This window comes from Acomys minous (assembly GCF_964271855.1).
Source record: "Acomys minous genome assembly, chromosome: 2".
NCBI classification, from domain to species: Eukaryota; Metazoa; Chordata; class Mammalia; order Rodentia; family Muridae; genus Acomys; species Acomys minous.
In genome coordinates this window covers 120812782-120838204 of record NC_140484.1, presented here as the reverse complement: position 1 = coordinate 120838204, position 25423 = coordinate 120812782, and the positions used below count along the sequence as shown (strand labels likewise).

The window sequence follows — 25423 nt, the reverse complement described above, 5'->3', positions numbered from 1 at the left end:
TGAGTGAGTTAACCCAGAAGCAGAAAGACTCAAATGGTATATACTCACTTATATCTGCATATTAGCCCAAGGGGAATGTCCCACGAAAGCCTTCACTTACCAGGAAACTGAGACAGAGGAGAGGACATTCTAGTGGGATTCGAGATGAGAGAATCATGGGAGAAAGGCAAAGTAGAAGGACCCAGAGGGTCCTAGAAGTCTACAAGTAGAACATTATGATAGGCAGATTTGGGCCCAGGGGTCCCACTCAAACTAAGGCACCAGCCAAGGACAATACAGGCGGTAAACCTTAAACCCCTACCCAGATCTAGCCAATGGACGGAACACTCTCCACAGTAGAGTGGAGAGTGGGATATTACTTTCTCACATACTCTGGTGCCTCACCTTTGACCATGTCCCCTGGAGGGGGAGACCTGATGGCACTCAGAGGAAGGACAGCAGGTTACCAAGAGGAGACTTGATACCCTATGAACATATAGAGGGGGAGGTAATCCCCCTCAGTAACAGTCATAGGGGAGGGGAGTAAGGGGAAAATGGGAGGGAGGGAAGAATGGGAGGATACAAGGGAGGGGATAACCATTGAGATGTAACAAGAATAAATTAATAATAAAAAAAAATAATAAAATAAAATAAAATATATTACATACACATAAAAAAAGAAACATAATACTTTTATTCTGAATATTTTAAATTTGAGATGCTTTTGATATGTCCTGGAACAGACGCCAAATAGGAAAGTGATTTGTGAGATGTGGCTTAGAAGAGAATTTTAGTTTGAGATATAAATGGATAGTATATAAAATCTTAAAAATGCATTAAAATACCCAAAGAACAAATATAAATATAAACCTATCAAAAATGGAACTAATTAATGTGCCCTGCAAGGCCAGATTTCAGAAAAAAAAAATCAACCAAGGAGAGGAAACAACCCAGAGAATGAGAGAGAAGCAGGAACAGGCGGTATCAATTAAAGGATGATAGTCTCTGCATAGATTCAGAGATGTATCTGAAACTTCTATGTTGCACAGGAATAAAATATATCTGATTCCATGGAAAATATTTACTATGTGCATCGTACATCTTGGTGATGTTTGACACAATAATTATTTCTTATGTGCTGTGTGTTCATTGTAGATTATATCAGAATTGCTTATAAAAAACTAAAGATATAGACATTATTGTATTTACTATATCTCACATATGTATATTATATATGAGTTTTAGAAGTTTAAAACTAGTCAATAACTTCTAAAGTGATAAACAGCAATTGTTTCTTTCTGATGATTCTAAATTATACTTTCTCATCATCCCTTGTGCCTTACTATGCATTTCTATAAGAGTTATATTAACAATGTCCAGGAAAATGAGATGGGCCATACGGATTCATCATGAATGTTCTAGTTATTTAAAATTAATCAGGTTTGCTTTGCAATTTAAAGAGTGAGGAACCCTGGGGGCAGTGAAGATTCAGTAAAGAGAAGCCACAAATGTCTAAAATGTGTATTTTGTCTACGACAATGAAATACCTACATATACTTTTTCTTTCAGGCTTAGTAGGTAAAAGCCCTTTCTTTACAAGTATAAAGACTTCAGCTTAATTGCTAATGCTCAAAAAAAATTGGATATGGCCTCTCATATGCTAAAACCTCAGAACTGTAAAAGACAAATACAGAAAGATCTCTGGGCACATCCATGCCTACACAGGTAGTCTCCCCACCTAACACGAACTCATTATAGTTTTGAAATTTAGCAGAAATGTCTTATAACTCAGCTTATTATAAATCTTCACAGAAAAAATATCCTTTATTCTATTAAAATACTATAAATTAATGGAAAGTAAATTGAAAATAGACACAGTACACATCTATCAATATTACTCATTTGTCCAATAAATAGTTATTGAATGGTTCCTTTGGACCAAGCATTCTGCTAGACCTTAAGGGCTCCCTTTTGTTTTGTTGTTTTAAAATATATTATATCAATTTATTCATATTACATCTAAATTGTTATCCTATCCCTTGCATCCTCCCATTCCTCCCTCCCTCCCATTTTCCCCTTACTCCCCTCCCCTATGACTGTGACTGAGGGGGACCTCTTCCCCCTGTATATGCTCATAGAGTATCAAGTCTCTTCTTGGTAGCCTGCTATCCTTCCTCTGAGTGCCACCAGGTCTCCCCATCCACGGGACGTGGTCAAATATGGGGCACCAGAGTTTGTGTGAAAGTCATACCCCACCCTCCACTCAACTGTGAAGAATGTCCTGTCCATTCGGTAGATCTGGGTAGGGGTTCGAAGTTTACTGCATGTATTGCCCTTGGCTGGTGCCATAGTTTGAGCAGGACCCCTGGCCCAGATCCCTTTTGGATCTAGTCAGTTCTTGCTTTCATCAGGCCTACTCCAACCTAATAGAAGGAGGAGTTGTTAGACGATAAACAAGATAAGTAAGTGAACGTTCCTATGCTACAGAGTATTCAACCAAAAAGAGGCAAAAAAAAAAAAAAAAAAAAGAGAGAGAGAGAGAGAGAGAGATGAAGCAACAAGCATGAAAATGTTATATAATGTTGTCAATAACATAATCTTAAAAGGTAATAATTGAGTACATATGTAAATAATTAAAGGCGCCACTCAGGAAAAGTACATTTCAGGTAAGGGGTTAAAGCAAAGATAAAGTTTCTGATAGAGGATTTAGTTTGGTATCTTGGGGAATACTAAGAAACTAGTGTAGTTGCTGTGAACTGAGAAGCAGAGGCCATTCTCTGAGGTCCTATGATGGCATTCAGGCTGTTTGCACTTCAGAAGTCTTTGGCTTTAACACTGTATGGGAATATTTTCCTAGAAGGCCTCTCAGAATAGAAAGGTTACACTCTGCCTCACATTTGAGCAAGAGAAACAGCACAAAGGCAGATGTTAGGGAAGCAAGGAAGATTCTGGAACTCAATCAGGTGATAGTGGATGGGTGGTAGATCCAGCATCTATAGCTATAATGGCACAGAGGAAGAGTCCTGTGTGTATACTGAAGGAAAAATGAAAGATTTTGCTGTCATATGAGTTGAGATGCGAAGATAAGGAGATTTTGGTGAGCATGACGGAGCTAGCGTATTCAGCCTGGGCAAGTGAAGTCCTCGTTGAACTGGAGGAACACAGAGCAACAAATTTGGACGGAGACAAAAGAGGTTATGTTTTGTATACTTACTAGAATTCAGGAACGTATGTGGACAAAGCAGCTGGATGTACAAGGCTGACTTTCTCGAGAGAGGTCTAAATTGCAGGTAAAAATGTGGGAGGCATCAGCATGCAGAGGTCCTCTTTTTCTAAACCAAGAGTCTGTGTAAAATCACCTAGGAAGCAGAAAGAAAAGGTAGTTACACAAGCTGCATGCCACAGAATTCCAAGAGTCTAAATACCTAGAGACAAAGACAAACTAGAAAGGAGTCTGTATGTGGATCAGAAACTTTCTCTCATATAGTTTAATTGAGTAGTGTGGAGAGTTATATACAGTATAGTCACATTGTATTAAACAACATTAAAGAAATGCATGATTTAGTTTTCATTAAATGTCATGAATGGGCATGAACTCACACACAGAGTTTTATTTCTAAATTTTTAAGTTTATTGGCATGGTTCGAATATTTTGGGCATGAAGATTGCAAATTCCTTGTATATTTCTCCTGGAGTCTTTCTGGTGATCCTAACTCCCACCCACCTAACCCTGACCACCTGCTGGCACATTCCTCCTTAGGAATCTGCTAATCAAGTTAAATTAGTCTCACTTTGTTCCAATGGCTTTGTTCATACTAGTTGTGGCCTTTGGTATGGTTTGTTATAATGGCCTTTATCACAGAGTTGAGAGTACAGGCTTAGAGTCCAGTAGAGCCATGTGTGGATTCTGAAACTGTCCTTTGTTGACGATGTCTCCTTGGCCAGTTGGTGGTGTTGAGATTTACACTCTTATTAACAATGGCAAAAATTGCTACCTACATCCAAATGTTCTTACAGGGACTGAATGAAATATTTTAAAGTACTTCCTTTCCAAAATCTCAGATTTCCTGTTTCACTGGTTTCCTATGACCTCTGAGCTTATGTGGGAAACTTTAATCATATTTTTTCTCTCCCTAGCCATTCCTCATACTTTTCTTATGCTGTTTATTTCTAAGGTAAAGTGATCACTATTTGTACAATTTCCCAGTTACATCTGATTTTAAACTCATTAAGAACTAAATATGTGCTACCCTAGGCATAATTTGGTACAGTCTTTGCACAGAATGAAATGTTTGATAAATCTTATGTATGCAAAATATAAGATGAATGACCACCTTGTAAAGACTACCAGTCTAAGATTCCATGATAACATCTCCTCCAAGTACATAACAGTCACTGCCCCCACCCCATCTTACGTGTTTGGGCATAGGAACTCAAAGACGAAAACCAGGGCAGTAAAATGAAAAGAGAACACTGGATCTTCTCAGGTTTTCAAACTAAGTAAAACATTATCACAGAACCAGAAATTGTCCTGTATCTGATGTTATGTAACTGATGCCTATAAAGATTAAATGATATATACATGGCCGGGATTAAAGTATAACAAGAATTTTTCTCAAAATTCATCTTTTATTATTTCATACAATTTGGTTTTTTTATAATGTAAAAACCTTATATATCTTAATACTCTATCAGTGTTAAACATTTCCCTGGTACATTTTGTTTTAGGCTATTAGCATATTTAAAATGCCTTTGAATAGTGGGCCTTTGATGGTGGGGACAATGATTATAATATTATAAACAGATGGAGCTGGACATGTTTTTCAGTGGTATAAAACTTGCCGAACATGTGAACATCTCTAATGCCAAATACTGATTTTTTAAAAAATTACATAGAGAGAGTTCTTTTCAGGGAATAGATGCCTTGCTTATTTTTCTCACTTTAAATATTACTCAGTTGTCAAATGATCAGTATGAGAAATAACTGATATATATTTTTATTATGATAGATCGGAGATATACAGTTCTTTGACAATGCTTCATAAGCATGTTAGTAGCAGAGGCAAGATTTATATTTGAAACATCTACTTCTTTGAATGTGGGTGGGTGTTGTGTGTGTACATATGCCTTTAAAGTCATGTGTGGAGGCCAGAGTTTGATGAAAGGATGTCTTCCATTAAATCTAGGAATGAATAAGTATTTTCATGAGACTGACTCAATTGTGAGTCCTTGGGATCTGCTTGTCTCTGACTACTATGGCTGGATTGATGGAGTGACAGTTAGGAATCACTACGCCTGGCTCTCATTGTTGGTTATAGAGATCCAACCTTGGTACCTAGTTCATTGTATGTATGTATGCTTGAAATCCTCAAAGAACATCAAAGGATAAATTGTGAAACAGTAACTGACTATCCTCTTTCAAGCATACTAAATAATATCATCTCAAAAACAAGTTGGTATATGTGTACATGTGTGTGATGTGAGTGTGTGTGTGTGTGTGTGTGTGTGTGTGTGTGTGTGTGTGTGTTGTAGCTTTTGGGCTGTAGAGGTAGCAACTTGGTGAGAAAAAAGTAGGTTATAGTACGAGTAATAGGGAGGTATTACTCTATGTAATAATCAAAAATAATTTTAAATCTGTATTTGCCTAAATTCTAATAACATGGAGATCTTTACTCAAATTTGATATGAATACTTCAATTTATATGATGTGTTAGTTCAACATGGTAATATCAGAAGCAACTGAGTGCTTAAATCCCTTTTACATTACTGGATTCATTACCAGTAGACCAACGGAAAGCTGTAGACACATATTTATTGTACAAATGTGTATTTTGCCTTACGTAACTATACATTATCACGTTATATGAATACAGAAAAAGAGAAAATGACGGGTACAATTTGCTATCAATGGCAAATGAAGGTGTAATCAGACTCGTAGCTCACGTTGTCTTTTGTTTTTGACAATCTTCTCGGTGCCCAGCCATCTTTCTGGCACAGATGTCTCTTATATAACTTAATCCTCACACAAGCAAATCACATAGCTCAGGATGTCAACATTAACAAGAATCCGTCTGCACAAGCCGTGGTCTCACCACAAGCAGGGTGCCAATAGTGCAGGCACTGTGTTTGCCTTTCAGACACTTTACAAAGAAACAACTGCATGCGCAGATAACAGGCACTCGGAAGTATAATCATATTGAGACCCATGCAATGTGGAAAACCTCTGCTGTCATCAGTGTCCGAAACATATATCTATGACCTTGTAAACAAGAGAGAAGAGCATCCTCCTCTTTGTTTAGCTGGAGACAAAGAATAGGCCATATTTTAATCCTCCCAAAGCCATAAATGGCACCACACAAAGATGAAATCTGCAATTTTATGCATTAGCTAAAAAGTGCTAGCTGTAGACTGGAGCTCACTAAATCATTGGAAATCACTTAAACAAGTGGTTTAGTGGCCCATGAATACCTGAAACAGCCTTTTGCAACAAAACAATAAAGTAAAATAACATAACATAAAATCCCACAATCTACCATTTCTCACTGGTCTCAATTTAATTGTCAAGCAGGAATTCTAAACTTGAACTATTTCATAGCCCTCAGAAGCTTCCTTCTTGTTTGTGGCACACCTCTAAGGACTCTAAGGAATTTTTGTTCCTGTTAGAATATCAATCATCAGAAACTTGAAAATATACTTTGCATGTTTATAACCTGATCTATATTTACTTACTAATTATTGATATTCATTGCTTATATGAAAACATATATATGCTATTTCATGCCAACTTCGCAAAAACCTTAGATGGTATTATGACTATAAATACATTAATAAACCTTGCTATGGAAAGTTATAGACTCTACCCTCAGGAACTTTTCATACCTATTAAAAAAAACAGAACATAAAATGCATCCCAACTGTCTCTCTAATGTCCACACTTTTTATAATTAAGTGGTTGTGCACCATGAAAAACTTTATGGTTTGGCTACTTAGACTCTAAATATTGACAACACACCGTTATAGGGATTTAACGTTCCATTAAATGTTTGTCCTAAGTCCATCCAGTAGGAGCTACATGAAATAAATAAAATTAGTTAACTTACCTGCAGCATTTAGATCACTTTTTCTTTTCTTTTATTAATAAATGTATGTATTTACTCACTTTACATCCCAGTCATAGTCCCCTCTCTCCTCTCCTCCCCTTTTCCACCCCTATCCTCCTTCCCCTGCCCTGCAGTAAAGGGGAGCCCCCCCCACTCACCCACTCATCACATCAAGTCACATCCTCTCCTTCCACAGTGGCCTGGCAAGGCAGCCTCAATCCGGGGAGGTGTAGGTCACTTTTTATTAACCACAGTGCTACTGTCATTTGTAACCAGGAAGTATTGTTGTAGCAAGATAAGGTCTTGCCTGTTACAGCATATTCAGCAGTGTCACTGTTCTGTGTCTACTGAGCCAAGAGACTGGTAATACAATTTTTTATTTATGAAGTCAAATATACCTCTAGACATCACTGAGTGCCCTTGGCAGGTGAGAAACACTTCCAGTTGGAAAGCACTGACTCATATGAAAGTTGTCAAAGTAACTACTAACAAAAAGTGCACCTAAGGGCAAGACAGCTGGATTCATCATTTCTATACAGCTTTTCTCTGCAACTTCCAATGGTATGAAGAAAGTTAATATGTGTGCTTTCTTCACTTTGTTATGTATGTCTATGTGGTCTTATTAAAAAGGCTGTTAATTCCATTGTGGAAACAATTTAAAATGAGATAACAAGAGCTTTTCTTTTACATTCACTAAGTATGATTCTAAATATCCACAAATTACAATGAAACAATGTGAGATTAACCTAAGATATATTTCCAGTATCAAAGGCTGCTTCATTCTAGTTACAGAATTCATTATAGCTTGAACAGAATAGTAAATGCTACTTAATATAGTCTCTTACATGTTTTTAAATCTCATTTATTTTTAATTCAGTAATAATGTTTCATATAATGTATTCCTAAAGAATTATGTTACAGTAAGATACATTGGATTTAAAACTCTTTATTATTTCAAAATAGCATGATAAGTATTGTGTGGTCATGATGAACATTAGTGTCATTGTAATTTTTTTGTTTTGCTTTTGTTTTTGGAAAAATACTTAAGCTCAAAATATTAACATCCATAACATACATTCAAAACTTTTTTGACAAGTGACCATTAAAGAAAACTTCTATCACTGACATTTTGTAATGATAGCATAATCATGTTTATTTAAAATATACTTTTCTGCTTCTACATCTTCCTGTTAACTTTCTTGAATAGTTTGGCTAAAAAAAGGAAGATATTTGAAACTGCAATTATGTACCATTTTGATTCTTAATTATCTCACAAAATTTGCATGTATAATTTTAAATATTACTGAGTGTTTGAGAAAAATTTTGGACACTCCCTTGTGGAAGAAGAAGTTGGTGCTGAGTCAAAATTAGTGGAATTAAAAAGATAAAACCCTCAATCTGTACATTCAAGTTACAAGATTCATGTCAAAAGCATGGATTTGGGAGTCCAATGTCCATGGGTTACACTCCTGCTTTATCATGGTATGAGCAGTGAGACATCAGAAAAGCTACATAGTCTCTTTTTGTCTTAAGTTATTGTTCACAAAGCAAAATAAAATGAAACTCTTGCAGCTGTAGAGAAAATTAGTAACAGGAAAACCCGAGAAGCATTTTATATCCAAAGTCCTGTAGAGAACAAATTGTCATAACAACTTTTAGACACTCATCACCAGAGGTCAGACAGCTTACTCAGATTTGAACAATTATTTATCACACTCATTTGGTTGTATTAATATCATTTTAATATACTTTGTCATCAGTAATAAGAAAACTTGGTTATTTCTTTATACATATTTTTGTATGTATTATATAATTCTGCTTCAAAATTCACATAGGTACTCAACAACAGGTGGGAGCCACATTCAGGCAGGTGCCACATCTTTACTACCAAAATACACTGCAAACCTCAGCACACTGAGAATCATCATGAAAGACACTCATAAATAGCTGCACTGTGGACTGATGCTATGGAAACAGGACACATTCTATGCATAGTGACAATCTTATAATAGTCACACACACATATGTATGCACCCATGCATACGTACACACACAGGCACAAACTCAAACACACACATGAAGAATGTGTGTACATATTATCCCAGTTCATTTCTCAGTACCCTTTTCCACGTTCTGACAATGAAAGAAAAGCTTCAGTTTTCACACACACAAAAAAGCTAAAAGTATTTTGCATGACTCATTTGATGGTGAAATAGTATAACACATCTAGTACATGATATGATGCCTAATGTGCTCAATAAATGATATTTACTATGACAAGAAGTGGTCTACAACAAAACTTTTATTGAAAGCTCTATAGCTAAGCATATGTATTTGTGTGTGTATTTCAAACAATATTATTAGCTTTAAATATATATACATATATATATTTCTTCTCTGCATTAATTCAAAGGCAATAAAAACCTATGACATGTTCTTTTATTTTAATACTTTTATTCAAACGAAACAAGAAAATATCAATAAAGAACTTTATGACTCATAAATAGTTGAAAACTCATTATTAAAATGTTCGTTTCTTGGGTTATATGAATGTTAAATAAAATTATTTTTGCATGTTTCTATCTAGTTGTGCATTCTAAGATCAGTTACTGACAGAGAGAATAAAAAGAGATGGTTTAGGACTAACATTAATATTTCCAAACAAATAATTCCAACTCAAGGAAAATCCTGCTTCTATATAATACATTTTCACGATCTCAAAATCCCAAGCAAATCTAGTTCATATTAGCATAACACATATAATAAAATATATCAAAGAATCCTTATTTTTCACAATGTTAGTTGAAACTGAGTGCACTTAAATAATATAAATTTAAATAAATAATAAATATATAGTAAGCATATGTTAAAAAATTATATATATATATATATATATATATATATATATTCCTACATTTATATATGGGTCCATATATCCAATAGCAAAAATGTATAAAGAAATATGCTTCATAACTAAGCATTACTTTGAACTCTTGTGCCTCCTGCCTCCACATCTCAAGTGCTGGAATTTAAGTTATATATCACCACCCCCATCTTTAATTTAGTCTCTTTAAAAGTAGAAATGTTCTCCCCACTCTTCATAAAGGCAATATAGCAACATACCTATAAAATATTCAATGCATTTTGAATAAAGTGAGAATCATGAAAGTTATTTACTCACAAGTGTAGACAGGTTTAGTGAAGTTAATTAATCCAGTAGGAAACATTATAAGAAAACAACAACTCAGAAAGAAAAAAAATGGTGTGTCATTGCTCAAGAATTCCCAAATCGTAGCCGCTCCTTCTGTAGACAAATATCTATAACTGAGTTTTTCAGTGTCACCTGGATATCTGTCTGTATGCCCATTATGTGTACTAAGCAATGGTAGAAGTTCCTGTCTTGCTTTGATAACAAGTGAAGATCTGAACAAGTACATGGACTATTCAAATACCCTTCTTCTCCAGATGACCTCAAGTGCATTTCTATATAAGCATTTCAGATTTTCTACTTTTCTGTTTTTTAAAAATTCTTCTTTCCTCTCTTTTAGAGCATACAACCCACCTGATAAACATTGCTATGTAACACCATGAAGCTCTAGAGGATTCTGTTAAAATACGTTGGTCTCACATTTAGCATGAAGTATAAAGGATGAGGGAAAGTCTTTTTTTTAAGGAATGGTTAGTGAGCAAGTGTCCAGGGAAGCCTATGGATTTTATGAGGACCTGTCCAGGGTGCTGAAGAGATTTCTATGTGAAGGCTACAGACTTGGTGGCATGCATGTCATTAACGTCCTGAGTTTTTGGCGAGCAGAGCTCCCTATTTCTAAACCAGTGGTTCTTCGATGGAATCTTGTACCCACGAAAACATTCATAACTGACAGTTCAATATGTAATTAAATAGAATTAACAGAGAACTTAAAGGAGAAAATTCCCTACACTCCGTAAAGGAAGAAAACAAATCACACATAACAAGAAAGAGATGGCATGCCTAAATTCTCTGAAACTCAGAATAAGTTGTCCAATAGTCAGAACAAGCCATTGCTGGATGAACTTAGTGCTAGACACACTCTCTCTGTTGTTCTAGGCAGCCAATCTGCTGCCAGCACTAGGAAAACAGGTGATCTCTAGCCCACTCCTTAGGCATTTTAAACAATAAAATAGAATGTTGAGCTAGGAAAGGAAGGGAGAATGGTAAATTCACCTTTGTATTGCCCAATAGCAACTTCTTGTGAAGATATAAATTGACACCTAGCCCTTCCTGTGTGCCTGGATACTCAAGATGGTTCAGGTAAAGAAGTTCCAGGATTCTTACAAAATAAATGCAAGCATCTCTTGTATCCTCCTTAAAGTCACTTTTCCTATGCTAGCACTTTAGAGTGAAATGTGGACAGCCATAAATTTCAGAACAAGGTGTGGAACCCTCCAGGTCGACCACTGCTTCTCCCTGAGAGGTCCCAAGTATAGTTTTGGCTAAGAACACCAACTACCATTTGCTTTGGTAGGACTTTCCTGGCTTCCTGTCCCCAAGTCCCTGTAGTCAGGGATCTCTCCTGTGCACACTGTTCTGCTGTCCCGAAAAGCTTTGTGTCTTGAAGCAAAGGAAACCTATATGCAAAGGAAGAGAAAGCACATGGAGGTGGGGGGCTTAAAGGACATTGAGATAGAGGTGATAAAGCCCAAGATGTGCTTTCAGCACCTCCCGCCATCGCTCCTCTCCCTGCAGCAAGCGCCGCCGCTGCCAGAGGAAAACCCAATCTATCCATAACTGTTTCTCCTTCCTTCCCTCTCTACCTTTGATTTCTCAGTTTTGAGACTTCCAAGGGTTTGGGAAAGTCGCTCTGCATTCCAAATTACGTTCTCCTTGCCACAGAGCTCAGGCACAGGGATCCAAAGGCATGCATAATCCCTACCTCAGCCCTTGCATCCGTCCCCCGCTTTGCCCTCTTGCTAGCGCCTTTTCTGCCAACAGGTTTAATTAACGATGGTCTTCAGTAAAAGAAACAGATGTGAACCTCCTCAACTCCGGCCACCCCCGCTCCACCTACATCCCCTCCTCCCAACGGCAGCGTGAGCTGCTCAGCATGATAAAAGCTCTAAATCCTTGTCAGGTCTAGGTATACCTGGGCACACAGACATAGCAAGCTTACCCCCTGTTGGCCACGCAGCGGGCAGTGAGATGCTGTCTAGCTAGCCCCCCCGGAGTAAAGTTGGCCAGCAGGAATCAGTGGGGTTGAGCCAGCCGGAAAGTCCTGGGCTTCCCCCACCCTAAGATGATCTCAAGCTCATCCCCTGTGCTCGGAGTGCTCAGAACAGCCGAGCTGAGGGCGGTGTGTGCAGCAATCTTCCCCTCTACAGAGAAAAGGGGGAAGGGGAGAAAGGGAGGGAGCGGAGGAGGGAGGGGTGGTAGTTAGTATTTATAGAGAAGAGACTTCTCTGCGCAACTTTTTGGTGCCACCAAGTGGCACAATGGCACTGTGTTCTTTTAGGAACACAGACTCCTGGACAGATCACGATGGGTAGACTAGTTCCATGGCTAGACACTGACACGGGTGGGGGAGCTGAAAGTAACCCCCACCATCTTAGCACCCGCAACGCAAATCTCCAAATTCTAGGAGTAAATGTATATTGATGGAAAAAGGCTATGCATGACTTCTTTCAAGTAGAAGAGGTGCCAGCTACCCACTGGGAGTATGGATGTGCTTGTCCTAGGAGAACTATACCTTCTCTGTCCCCTCCATAGCTCTTCTGCTTATATTACAGAATATTACTGCCTCATTCCAAAACCCTTCTTTTCGCCACACCAATGACCAACCTTGAAATTGGGGTGTCATTTGCCTCATCATAATCAAGTCTACATAACATCTCAAATCTTAAATTAAAAAAAAAAAAAAGTAACACTTCATAGCCTGTCACCAAAATATATTTTTCAATTGCTATTTAACCAGACAACAAAATAGTCATACAAACAAATAAAATGTAACTTTAAGGTTTGTGCATCCGAAACCCACCAAACAGCTATCAAAACTCCAGAATCTTTGCATGGGGTCTGAATGTGTGACTGGCCTCACCCTTTCCCAGAGACTTTTTCATATGCATTGTCCCAACAACAGTCAGAATTTCGAAGTGCTTTGTGATACCTGGGGGGAGAACACCTTTACAATCCATTTGTCAGTTATTTCTTTGGCATTTTCCCTTCCCCCTTCCCCTATGCAATTCTCCAAGCCCATACAAACACACACTGTTTCCTGAGACTTCGGTCCAAAAATACAGTATATTCTCCACTTTCCTGATGGAGAGGATGAGTATACAGTGCTTGGTAGACTTGTTCAAGGTCACATATTTTCCTAGACAATGGCATAAGGGCTCCTCAGTGTCTGACTGAATGAACATTGGTACTAATTATGACAGCCAGAACTCTTCTTTCTATACTACTACGCAAGGCTCATTGAGACTGTTCAACTCCCTGTCTTTCTTCTTGTTCTCCATATACTCTCTGTTATCATCCTTTATGAAAGTTCTATCAGAGAACAAAGGGTAAAAAAATCTTCCTTGAAAGTCTAGAAATATATAAATTTAGCTTTAAATATCCAGAGGTGCAGAGACATCTCTTAAATGGGTCTATGATTCTGAAGGACCTCCCATTCCTGGTATTGTAGTTATCCAAGTGTCATTTTAGAATTGTAATACTGATATTCAAAACCATCCATAATCTCCTTTCCTGTCTCGTTTTAGGGTGCACCATCAGCAAATGCTCCTACTAGCCCCCAGACATCCAATGTCCTCAGAGACACAATTTCTCCTCCCTCGCTAAATGCATGCTTTATCATTGCACATGTACCAGCATGAGATTGTGTGTGTGTATGTGTGTGTGTGGGGGGGGGGGAGGTTCATTTGGTTCTTTTTTTTTCTGCCTCTGATTATTTTAATTATTTTTATATGAAAATAAGCCCAAAGAGAGCATTGAGTTACACAATTGAAAACAAAAAAGATATTAAAAAAAAAAAACAAAAACAAAACAAAACAAAAAAAAAAACCCTACCATTTGGAAATACCACAGTAGCCCAGGCTCTTGACTCTAAATTCATGTCTGATTTACTAGGCACGTGTCCTTGCGGGGTGACTTTCTTAAACTTACAGGACCTTCCAGCATCCCTTGACTCCACCTGTCCTCCACCTGCCCACCACCTGCCCTCCTGGGTCCCTTTAGTTCAAGCACCCGCCCCTTGATCGCTCTCTTTCTCCATCCCTGCACTGGGGGAGGGGCTCCGGCGGCATCCTACATCCCAGATAACTCTACAGCAGTGAGAAAGAAAAACAGCGCTGTGCTTACCAGGTGCGCGCCCTGAGCCTTGTTCCCCCTGGACAGACGCTCCTTACAAGCTCCCTGCGCTTTCGTAGCGGCCTTGGCTGCTCCTGAAGCGCTAGTGGCTGCGATCGAAGCAGTAGTGGCAGCCAGCAGAACGGCTGCGGGCCCGCGGTGGTGGCGCTCGCTCTCTCGCGCCAGCGCCTGGAGCACGTGCTGCGCCCAGGCAGACGCAGCTGGAAGCGCAGCGCTGGGCTGGCTCCTACTCCTGCAGAGTGCGACTAGCTTGCCTGGGCTCAGTGGCTGAACACCGCTCCTAAAGCCTAAGGGTCTCAGGGTTCAAGCAAGGGTAGCCTTGGGCTGCCTCTCTAGCTCATTCTCACCCAGAGATGTAGAAGAAGCAGAGCTGTGCTGAGAGGCGTGGGTGGCATGTCACTCAGAGGACAAGCTGGGAAGCAGGTAGATAATCAGCTTCTCTATGAAGATAGTACTGAAACTCCTGACAGTAATGGGAGCAAGAGGTGTGATTGCTGGAAGACAGAGAGAGGAGGGGAGGGAGAGATGGAAAAACAGGGAGACAGAGACAAAGAGACACACAGAGAGAAGGAGAGAGAGAGAGAGACAGAGACAGACAGAGACAGAGACAGAGACAGAGACAGAGACAGAGACAGAGACAGAGAGATTGATTTAAGGAACCCCGAGATGAATCAGAGCTTGAGTGGTTAAAACGACCAGTGTGTTTAATGGTCTTGTTCATTAACAATGTCATTTTACATTTGTCTGCACTTCTTAAAAATGATTCTTCCTCCATCTACTAAGACTCTTCTCTTCCTCTGTGGTACTTAAATGTCTTACTTCTTCCAAGTGGATTGACTTCCTCTCCCCAGAAACCTCTAGTACTGCCTAGGACCATCAAATATGCTGAGGTTATTTTTAAATTATATTTTGAAAAACAATAAAAGGAATACCTATAAATTACTTGCACGACTTAATCTAAACAAAAGGATAATGCAGTAATACCACCATTGCCTGAGCAAATAGGAGGAGCCATGTACTTTCAGTAGCTAAATTAATGATTAAAAGATGGATGACACTGAAGTCAAAGACACCAGTTATTAGTAACTACTAATTCTTGTTAATAGACTCTTGACAACAAGACAGAGTGTCTTTGATCACTTCAGTCATAAAACAGCAGGAAAAGGAAAAAAAATAGTGTCCATCTAACACACCCTGTAGAGCATTATAATGAGATATTTGCACATACATGCGTGTGTATTGCTGCCCATTCACAGCAGAGTGTTAGAACCAGACTAGATGTCTACCTACAACTGAATGGACAGTGAAAATGTGAATATATATATATATATATATATATATATATATATATATATATATATAATGAATTTTTATTTAACTGTGAAGAAAACTAATGAAATTTACAGGGAAAAAAGGTGGGCTAACCCTAGTAAGACAAAACCAGAGTGTTGTCTTTCAGGTACAGATCCCACTCTGTGATGTCTGTATGTGTAGATGGCTGTAAACTTATCTTTGAACACAAACAATAACAACAAAACTCCCCAGCACAAGAAAGGAAGGCAAAAGAAGGCCAAAAAAGGGTGCTAAGTTGGGGGGCAGAAGGACACATGTGCCGTGGAAATGAAAAGATAAATGGGGTAATTTATCAGGGGTAATGGGAAGTCAGAAGAAAAGAAGGTGAGAATCTGGTAAAAGACGCTTTGTTTGAAAATGGTATAATGGTGTCTAATACTTTGTGTGATGATTTTAGAAGTTAAAAGATAGGGTATATATATATATAATATATATATTCATTTTTCCAGGTCCAAAGACAATTTTAGGTCCTTAAAGTATGGTATATGAATTCATTCTCCTCTCTTGGTCTACAATTTAAAATGACTGTTGGTCCAACATTAGACTTTCTGGACCAGGTTGATTCCATTTATTTCTGTGCTTTGAAATAGATCCCACTGTGAAAAACGACTAGAGAACTTGGAAAATCAAGTGCCTCCTCAAAGACAGTGTCTCATAAAGACCATGTTGTCTACGTTTAGGACAACTTAAAATAGACTTTGTGGAGTACATGTAAAACATCTAAAATTATGAATAAATATAGGAGGTTTTCAATACCAGTGCATATTTCATTCTCTGCTTTCTCTGAGGCTAATGGAGATGACATCAACCCAAAGCAACAGAAAAGGCATACCTGTTCCTAAGGGTCACATGTGGCTCACCAAGGCATATGCAATTCCTATGCTGCAGAAGATAGCACAAGAATGGAATGTTAGTGCTGATCAATAGCAATATGTTCAGAGAAAGGGAACATCATTAGATAATCTTAAAACTGTATTTAAAACTGTAGCTTTGTCTTAGCCTTTGCACTCTGTTTTTCTTCAATAATGCTGTTTACAAGTTTTCCCTAGGTTAATACTTTGCTTTCCTTCAATTATTTGTAAAAATCTTACTTCCTTGATTTTAATCCTGTTTACTATCTCTCAAAACCCCAGTGCCCTTGTGTCCTTGACTCAAAGTTGTTTTCCTTTCTCATTGTGAACTCAGTCTAAAACACAGTCTAATTCAGTCAACTGTTATCATAATTGTTTACTGTTCTTCTTTCCTCTGTATTAAAATGTAGTATTTGTTAGAAAAGAATTTTTGTTTAACTGACACACTCCAAACAAAGTTATAACAAATGAAAGACAGTGAATTATCATTTCAAATATTTAAATGAATAATAAAAGGAGCTATGCCTACTATGTGTCTTTTATCATTCAAATTGGCAATTGTGGTATGAAACTCCGTAAGTATTTGCAAAGAATCTAGAGGACAGTTGTGTGGCAGTTTCTTTCCCAGCTTACACACAATTACCTCCACTACCATGATTCTCAGATGCCAAAGAAATTATGATCATGCTAAATATTTTGTAACATTATTGTTGTTGACCCACTGAACAACAATTCACTGAAATAAGTGACTTTTCAAACAACGTTCTGACATATCTTTCGTTAGTGTTATAAGTTGCATCTTGACAGAGAATTTTACGGCAGAACTAGAAGTATTTCATATTAAGTCATCTACCATAGAATTTCAACACAAAATCGAAGCATAACATAGGATTTTTTTAACTCAAGGAAAAGTGTTATTTATAAACCCAGGTAACTTCCTGCTTTTCTTGCAGGAAAAATGGATCATGGCCTTCTAAATTTCTAATTTTATTCTAAATACGGAATAAACAATGAGAATTAGTTTTTTGTTTTTTGTTTTTTGTTTTTTTTTTAGTGCATGGGGATGACAGCTGCTTTATTCTGTGTTTTCTGGAATAGGGCCCTGTCCTAACAAAACTCTTGACACACATAACAAATACAGAAAGCTTCTTCTTACTGCATGACCCCGTGATTACTGCCGGCTCTCTTTTGCCAGCAGACTCTGAAAGCCTGCACGAGCATATTGTTGCAATTATTCCCCGGCTCCCCTCCCGCTACCTGAGGTTGTGCTAGAACATCCCCCTGAATGTTAAACTACTGGGATGGCTTTTGAAAACTGATTTGTGAGTTTTTCAGTATAGGTGTTAGACAGACTCCTGAACCCTTACTTCCTACATCCTTGTCTATAAACAGTATAATGAAAAGCACAATTTCTAAAAATCTAATTTGGGTATTATGTCCGAGCTCCTTCGTAAACTAGAAGTGTTGAGTTTACAGCAAATCATAGGTTTTTTTTTCCTCATATCGCTTCACAATTCCACTCTATTGTTTCCAATACAATACTTTGTGTAGGCACGAATTTGGATAATTGGTGTTGTAGTATTAAGATAATAAAATTAAAAAAGCAAATTCCTTTTGAATTGTGTTTTTATACTTACCAGAATTTCTTGGTTTTTTTTTTTTCTCTCTCTAATAGTATCTCTCTACCGAAGGTGCTGCTAATGTAAACATTAAGGAGTAAGAAAAAGATAGACAGCTCCTCAAAGTGGCAGACGCATGGTATTTGGTGACAACAATGGCAGGAATAAGACATCCAGACATTGGAGTATCTAAGATACTAGATGTGAGGGTCTCTTCTCCAGTCATTCAGTAATCTAAAAGTCAAATGTAACAAATGATTTACTCAACTTGTAAATGTCCACCTTACAGCTTATTTTCTATATAACTCTCATTTTGTATGTATAGTTATACAAGTATGCCTTCAAAAACAATTAAGAATTGTTTACATATATTCACTTAGAGTATTTAAGGGACACGCTATTTTACTCTTATCTTGGCTCTCAGTGTACTGTAATATTTTCTTCTATTTATTTGTTTGTTTGTTTGTTTGTTTATCTATAAATTTATAGCCCGATCCCATCACCCTCCCTCCTTTCCTCCCATGCCCTGCCTCCTTCTCAGAGAAGAGGAGGTCTCTAAGGGTTACACACCCATCATGGCATCTCAATTCACGGGAAGACTAAGTCTCCCACTGTGGCCTGACAAAGCAGTCCAGCTAGGGGAAGGGGACCCAGTGGCAAGCAATAGAGTAGGAGACAGACCTTACTCCCATTGTTAGAGAACCCACATGTTGACCATAGTACATATCTGCTACATATCTGTAGGGAATCTAGTCCATGCAAGACCTGTAGATGATGGTTCAATCTCTATGAGCCCCATGGGCCCAGGTTACTTGACTCTGTAGATATTCTTCTGGTGTCCTTGGCCCCTCCAACTCCTTCTGTCCTTCTCCCCACTCTTCTGCAGAGCTCTTCTGCAGAGCTCAGTCTGCTGTTTGCCTGTGGGCTTCTGCATCCGTTTCCACCACCTGCTGAATGAAGCCTTTCAAAAGACAGTTCCTGTATGCACGGTTGCTGTATGCAAGCATAGCAGAGAATCATTATTCGTGCCAGGGTTTGGCTTTTTCCCACAAGGTGAGTCTTTACTAGGGCCAGACACTGTGCTTCCATTCCCTCAACTTGTGCTTCATTTTTATCCCTACACTTCTTTTAAGCAAGACAAAATTTGGGTCACAGGTTTTATGGATGGGTTTGTGTCCTATTCCTTCCACTGGAAGTCTCACCTGCCTACAGGATGTGGTGACTTCAGGCTGCTAGGTATCTATACTGGGGTCGCTGCCATAGACTCCCAGGAGCCTCACCTGTCCCAGAGATGCTCCCCATCAATCTCCATTTTCTGTCTCCTAGACCTCCCTCCAAATCCTACTCCCAAACTCCCCACACCTGAGCCCTACCCTTCTTACCCTCCCCAGCCCCACTCCGAGCCAGTTCCCTCCCTTCATCTACTTCAGATGTATATTTCATTTCCTCTTCTGAGTGAGATTCAAGCATCCTTCCTTGAACCCTCTTTGCCTTCTTTGGGTCTGTGGATTGGAAGATGGTTATCCTGTATATTATAGTTAATATCCACTTATAAGTGAGTGCACACCATGTGTATATTTCTAGGTCTGGGTCACCTCACTTGGGATGGTATTTTTCTAGTTCCATCTATTTGTCTGAAACTTCATGATTTCCTTTTTTTTTTTTTTTTAAATAGTTCAGTAGTATTCCATTGTGTGAATGTAAAACATTTTCTTTGTCTATTCTTTTGTTGCAGGACATCTAGGTTTTTTCCAGATTCTGGCTATTACAGATAAAGCCACTAGGAACATAGCTGAGCAAATGTCCTTTTTCTATGATGGAGCGTCTTTTGGCTAAAACCCAAGAGTGGTATAGCTGGGTCGTGAGTTAGAGCTATTCCCAATTTCCTGAGAAAGGCCAGGTTGATTTCCAAAGTGGTGGTACAAGTTTGCAGCACCATAAGCAATGGAAGAGTGTTCCACTTTTGCCACATCCTTGCCAGCATGAGTTGTCACTTGAATTTTTGATCTGAGCCATGCTGACCAGTTAAAATCTCAGAGTCATTTTGATTTGCATTTCCCTGGTAACTGAAGACACTGAGTATTTCTTTAAGCACCTCTCAGTCATTCGATATTCCTCTGTTGAGAATTCTCTGTTTAGCTCTGTTCCCCCTTTTTTTTAAAATTAGGTTATTTTGTTTGCTGGTGTTGAATTTCTTGAGTTCTTTATATACTTTTGATATTAGCCCTCTGTCACATGCAGGGTTGGTGAATATCTTTTCCCATTCTGTATGCTGCCATTTTGTCCTATTGACAGTGTCTGTTGCTTTGCAGAAACTTTTCAGTTTCATAAGATCCCACTTATTAATTGCTGATCTTAGTGCCTGGGCTGTTGGTGTTCTGTTGAGAAAGTTGAATTCTGTACCAGTAAGTTCAAAGCTATTCTCCACTTTATTTTCCATTAGATTTAGTATATATTATTTTATGGTGGGGTCATGGATCCACTTGTGCTTAAGTTTTGTGCAGGGTGATAAATATGCATCTATTGGCATTCTTCTACATGCAGATATCCACTTATATCAGAATCACTTGTTGAAGGTGCTCTCTTTTTTCATTATATAGTTTTGGCTTCTTTCTCAAACCTTGGGTGTCCATGTGGGGGGGGGTTATTTTGGGGTCTTTGATTTGATTCCACTGATCAACCTGTCTGTTTTTATGCCAGTACCATACAGTTTTTATTACTATTGCTCTGTAGTACAGCTTAAAATGAGGGGTGGCAATCTTTCCAGAATTGTTTCAACTATCCTGAGTTTTTATTTTTCCATGCGAAGTTGAAAATTGGTCTGTAAAGAATTATATTGTAATGTCGATAGGAATTTCATTGAATCTGTAGATTGCTTTTGGTAAGATGGCCATTTTTTTACTATGTTAATTTACTATTTATTATGTTAATTTCCCATGAACATGGGAGATCTTTCCAGCTTCTGATATCTTCTTCAATTTATTTCTTTAAAGACTTGAACTTTTTGTCATACAGGTCTTTGACCTGCTTGGTTAGAGTTACACCAAGATATTTTACATTATTTGTGGCTATTGTGAAGGGTGTTGTTTCCCTAATTTTTTCTCAGCTTCTTTTATTTACAACCAGGAAGGCTACTAATTTTTTTTAAGTTAATTTTGTATACAAACATTGTGCTGAAGGTGTTTATCAGCTATAGTAGTTTGCTGTTAGAATTTTGGGGTCACCTATGTATACTATCATTTCATCCACATATAGTGATATTTTAACTTACTGCTTTCCTATTTGTATCCCCTTGATCTCCTTTAGTTATCACTAAGTAGAACTTCATGTATTAATATTTTCTTATTTTTAAGAAACATTTGATGAATAAAAAAGTAAAGATGTTTCCTTCTATTTCTCCAAAATTGCCATTATAATTTATTTCTTCCCAGAGATAATAGAAATTAACAGTATAAAAAAGAGAATAAAATTTATTAAAGGTGAAAGAAAGGGTAACAGAAAGTGAGGAGATGAAGGAAAAAGACAGGAAAGGAAGGAAGCAAGAAAGAGGTAAAAGAGGGAAAGAGACTCATAACAGATAAGAAGGAATGAAAAAAAGAGAAAAAATGGGAAAACTACCACAACATAAAATTTTGCCAAAGCTATCGACCTTAAGACTGTGTGATCTAATTTGCATTTCCCTGATGATTAAGGAGGTTGAGCATTTCTTTAAGTGTTTCTCAGCCATTTGGTATTCCTCTGTAGAGAATTCTCTGTTTAGTTCCAAGCCCCATTTCTCAATTGGGTTATTTGGTTTGGTGGTGTTTAATTTCTTGAGTTCAATACAGGCTGTAAACTTTAAACCCCTACCCAGATCTAGCCAATGGTCAGAACACTCTCCACAGTAGAGTGGAGAGTTGGATATGACTTTCTCACGTACTCTGGTGCCTCATATTTGACCATTTTCCCTGGAGGGGGAGACTTGGTGGCACTCAGAGGCAGGACAGCAGGTTACCAAGAAGAGACTTGATACCCTATGAGCATATACAGGGGGAGGAAATCCCCCTCAGGAACTGTCATAGGGGAGGGGAATAAGGGGAAAATGGGAGGGAGGGAAGAATGGGAGGATACAAGGGATGGGATAACCATTGAGATGTAACAAGAACAAATTAATAAAATAATATATATCTTGGGAAAAAAAGACTGTGTGGTCTAAACATAATTTAACTATTAAATAAAAGGGCTAAAAGCTATGTGAATAGTTAAATTTAAAACTGAAATTCTGAGCCCATGACTTCTTTTCTGACCTCTTCATGTTTTGTGGATTCATGTCTGGTTTCCATAATGACTATTTTCATGAGTCTACTAAATAATATAAAAAATTACTTTTCAACAATTATTTCAAAAATTTTTAAATTAAAATCTTACCTCCATTTAGCACCATGCCATGGAATATTGTCTACAATTAAATACACTTAAGTTAGATTTTTATTTTTATTTTTTTTAATTTTTTTTATTATTAATTTATTCTTGTTACATCTCAATGGTTATCCCATCCCTTGTATCCTCCCATTCTTCCCTCCCTCCCATTTTCCCCTTACTCCCCTCCCCTATGACTGTTACTGAGGGGGATTACCTCCCCCTCTATATGTTCATAGGGTATCAAGTCTCCTCTTGGTAACCTGCTGTCCTTCCTCTGAGTGCCATCAGGTCTCCCCCTCCAGGGGACATGGTCAAAGGTGAGGCACCAGAGTATGTGAGAAAGTAATATCCCACTCTCCACTCTACTGTGGAGAGTGTTCCGTCCATTGGCTAGATCTGGGTAGGGGTTTAAGGTTTACCGCCTGTATTGTCCTTGGCTGGTGCCTTAGTTTGAGCGGGACCTCTGTGCCCAAGTCTGCCTATCATAATGTTCTACTTGTAGGCTTCTAGGACCCTCTGGGTCCTTCTACTTTGCCTTTCTCCCATGATTCTCTCATCTCGAATCCCACTAGAATGTCCTCTCCTCTGTCTCAGTTTCCTGGTAAGTGAAGGCTTTCGTGGGACATGCCCCTTGGGCTAATATGCAGATATAAGTGAGTATATACCATTTGATTTTAAAAAAAACTTCTCAATTGATGAGTAGAAAAAGAGAAATGAGAAGTTTGAACACATATTCAATATTTATAATATTTGGGTAGAACTTAAAATAGGTAAATGATTATGTAGAAGAGTAGATCGCATTGTCTTGATTCCTCTAATGAAATGGATAGAAGTATATTTCCTCATCCATGGAGTCTGAGATCTTTAAACAAAAAGAGACCCAGTAAGAAATAGAAATGTGTTGTGAACAGATGCTGTGCTACATGAGGATTAACTTGATAATCATTAATAGAGTCTAATTTTTATTCAAAATCTTCTAAACATGCCTTCCCATCAAGTGATAGGAGAAATACAATCATGAATATTCTCTAGAAACCTTTACATATTTTATGGTTTTTAATTTTTATGTAAACTGGACCCTTAATTTTGTCATATACATCAATATTGGTCCCAATTTTAGCCTACTTCTCTTGTTTGATCATTGTGTATCACATATTAGAAACACCTAGTTTTGGCTGGAAGCAATTAAGTATGTGCATAACAGGAGGTATTGAGATTCTTCCTTATATAACCTTGATATGTGTGCCTCATATGCATTGTGATCCTTTCTTGCCCTGAAATACATCTTAGACATATTTGCTTTCATTTATGCAAGTTTCTGCAATCACAAATTTCATATGATATGGCCACTTGTTGGATTGATGATTGGATACTGTTTCTATAAGAATGTAGTAAGGCTTACTTATATGAATGCCTGGTTTTCTCACTGTCATAGTAACATCACTACATAGGACAATTCTGTCAGATATCAGCAACATGATAAGTCTCTATGAAATGGGTACAGGCAACAATATCTTTTACTTTCCTTTTATGCATTCATGAGAAAAAATTGACCTTAGGTCTACTAAGATAAATTTAAAATGCATGAGAAGTTTAGTGTGTGTGTGTGTGTGTGTGTGTGTGTGTGTGTGTGTGTGTGTGTGTGTACATAAATATATTAAGTAGTGGATAATAGAATGAAGTGAGTTTTTTTCATGTAATTGCTAGGGACAAAATTGTTTCCTCATTAAAAATATGATTTTAGGGCTGAGGTTCAGTCAATAAAGCTCTTGCTGGACAAGCATGCGTGTATGAGTTCTGACCCCCAGCATTGACATGACAATATGTGAAACCCTATGGCACACATCTGTAACCTCAGAAGTGTAGGAGCCGAGACAGGAGTTGCAGGCCAGTCAAGAGAGCAGAATCAATGAACTCCAGTTCAGTGAAATACCTGGTATCAGGAATCAAAGGTGGAAAGTTATTAAGGGAGATACTTGCACTTGCACGTACATACACACATGCACACACGCACACAGATACACACACACACACACACACACACACACACACACACACCACCTATAATACAAGAAATTGGAGATAAAATTATACAATCTTCTGGCTATGGGACATCGTTGCAGCAAGATTCCCAGACAAAATACAGAAATCCTTGTTAACTTTCAATAACCTTTCTTTGTATAAACCATGCCAGTATTGCCAAAGACTCATGGAATATATTTGGTTTTGTTGTTATTGTTTAAAGAAAGTGTTGTCTTCCTAAAATTAACATCTAACTTGGTACTGTGTGTTTTTATTTTTCCAAATTTAGCAACCTTATATTTAACCATCTTCTCAACTCGTGCTATGTTCTATAAAGCTTACCGTCTTTGGTGGACATAAGGGAGAAAACAGTAACAGCTGATGGAAGGAGTGAGCCAAGATCTGGCATGCATTGTTACATGAGAAGGTTATGATTATGTTGGCAACCTTGTTGAGACCAAATTAACACTCTAAGATTAATTTAGAACTTAGAGTATAGACCATGGCTATCTACTAGAATTGTAACTAGGAAGCAAGAGTAGAATCTAAAAGAAAAAAAAAAAAGATTGTAAAATCCCTTCAGGTATTTTGAGAAATCACTTTGTCCTCTTAGGCAGCCCCAAGGGCCTACAGTACATGGTATCAGAGCATCGAGCCTGAAGTAGCTGTTCTTGCCAGATATCAAAGAGATATCATCAAAAAGCAACGTTCAAACTAATACAACATAGTCATTGAAAAAAATTTAAACACATGGAAGCA

At 37.9% G+C, this 25423-nt stretch overlaps 1 protein-coding gene across 4 annotated transcripts in view; it reads right to left on the bottom strand.

Moving 5' to 3' along the window:
• Positions 1-25423, bottom strand: part of GRM5 (glutamate metabotropic receptor 5) — an 879135-nt gene that overhangs the window by 439747 nt on the left and 413965 nt on the right. For 3 of the 4 annotated variants that reach the window (XM_084773382.1, XM_084773379.1, XM_084773381.1), the window contains exon 1: positions 3194-3328. The exons of the other annotated variant lie outside the window; for it this stretch is intronic. The gene's annotated coding sequence lies outside the window, so the exon portion shown is untranslated. Of the gene's footprint in view, positions 1-3193; positions 3329-25423 lie in introns of those variants that run through there. 4 annotated transcript variants of the gene reach the window in all.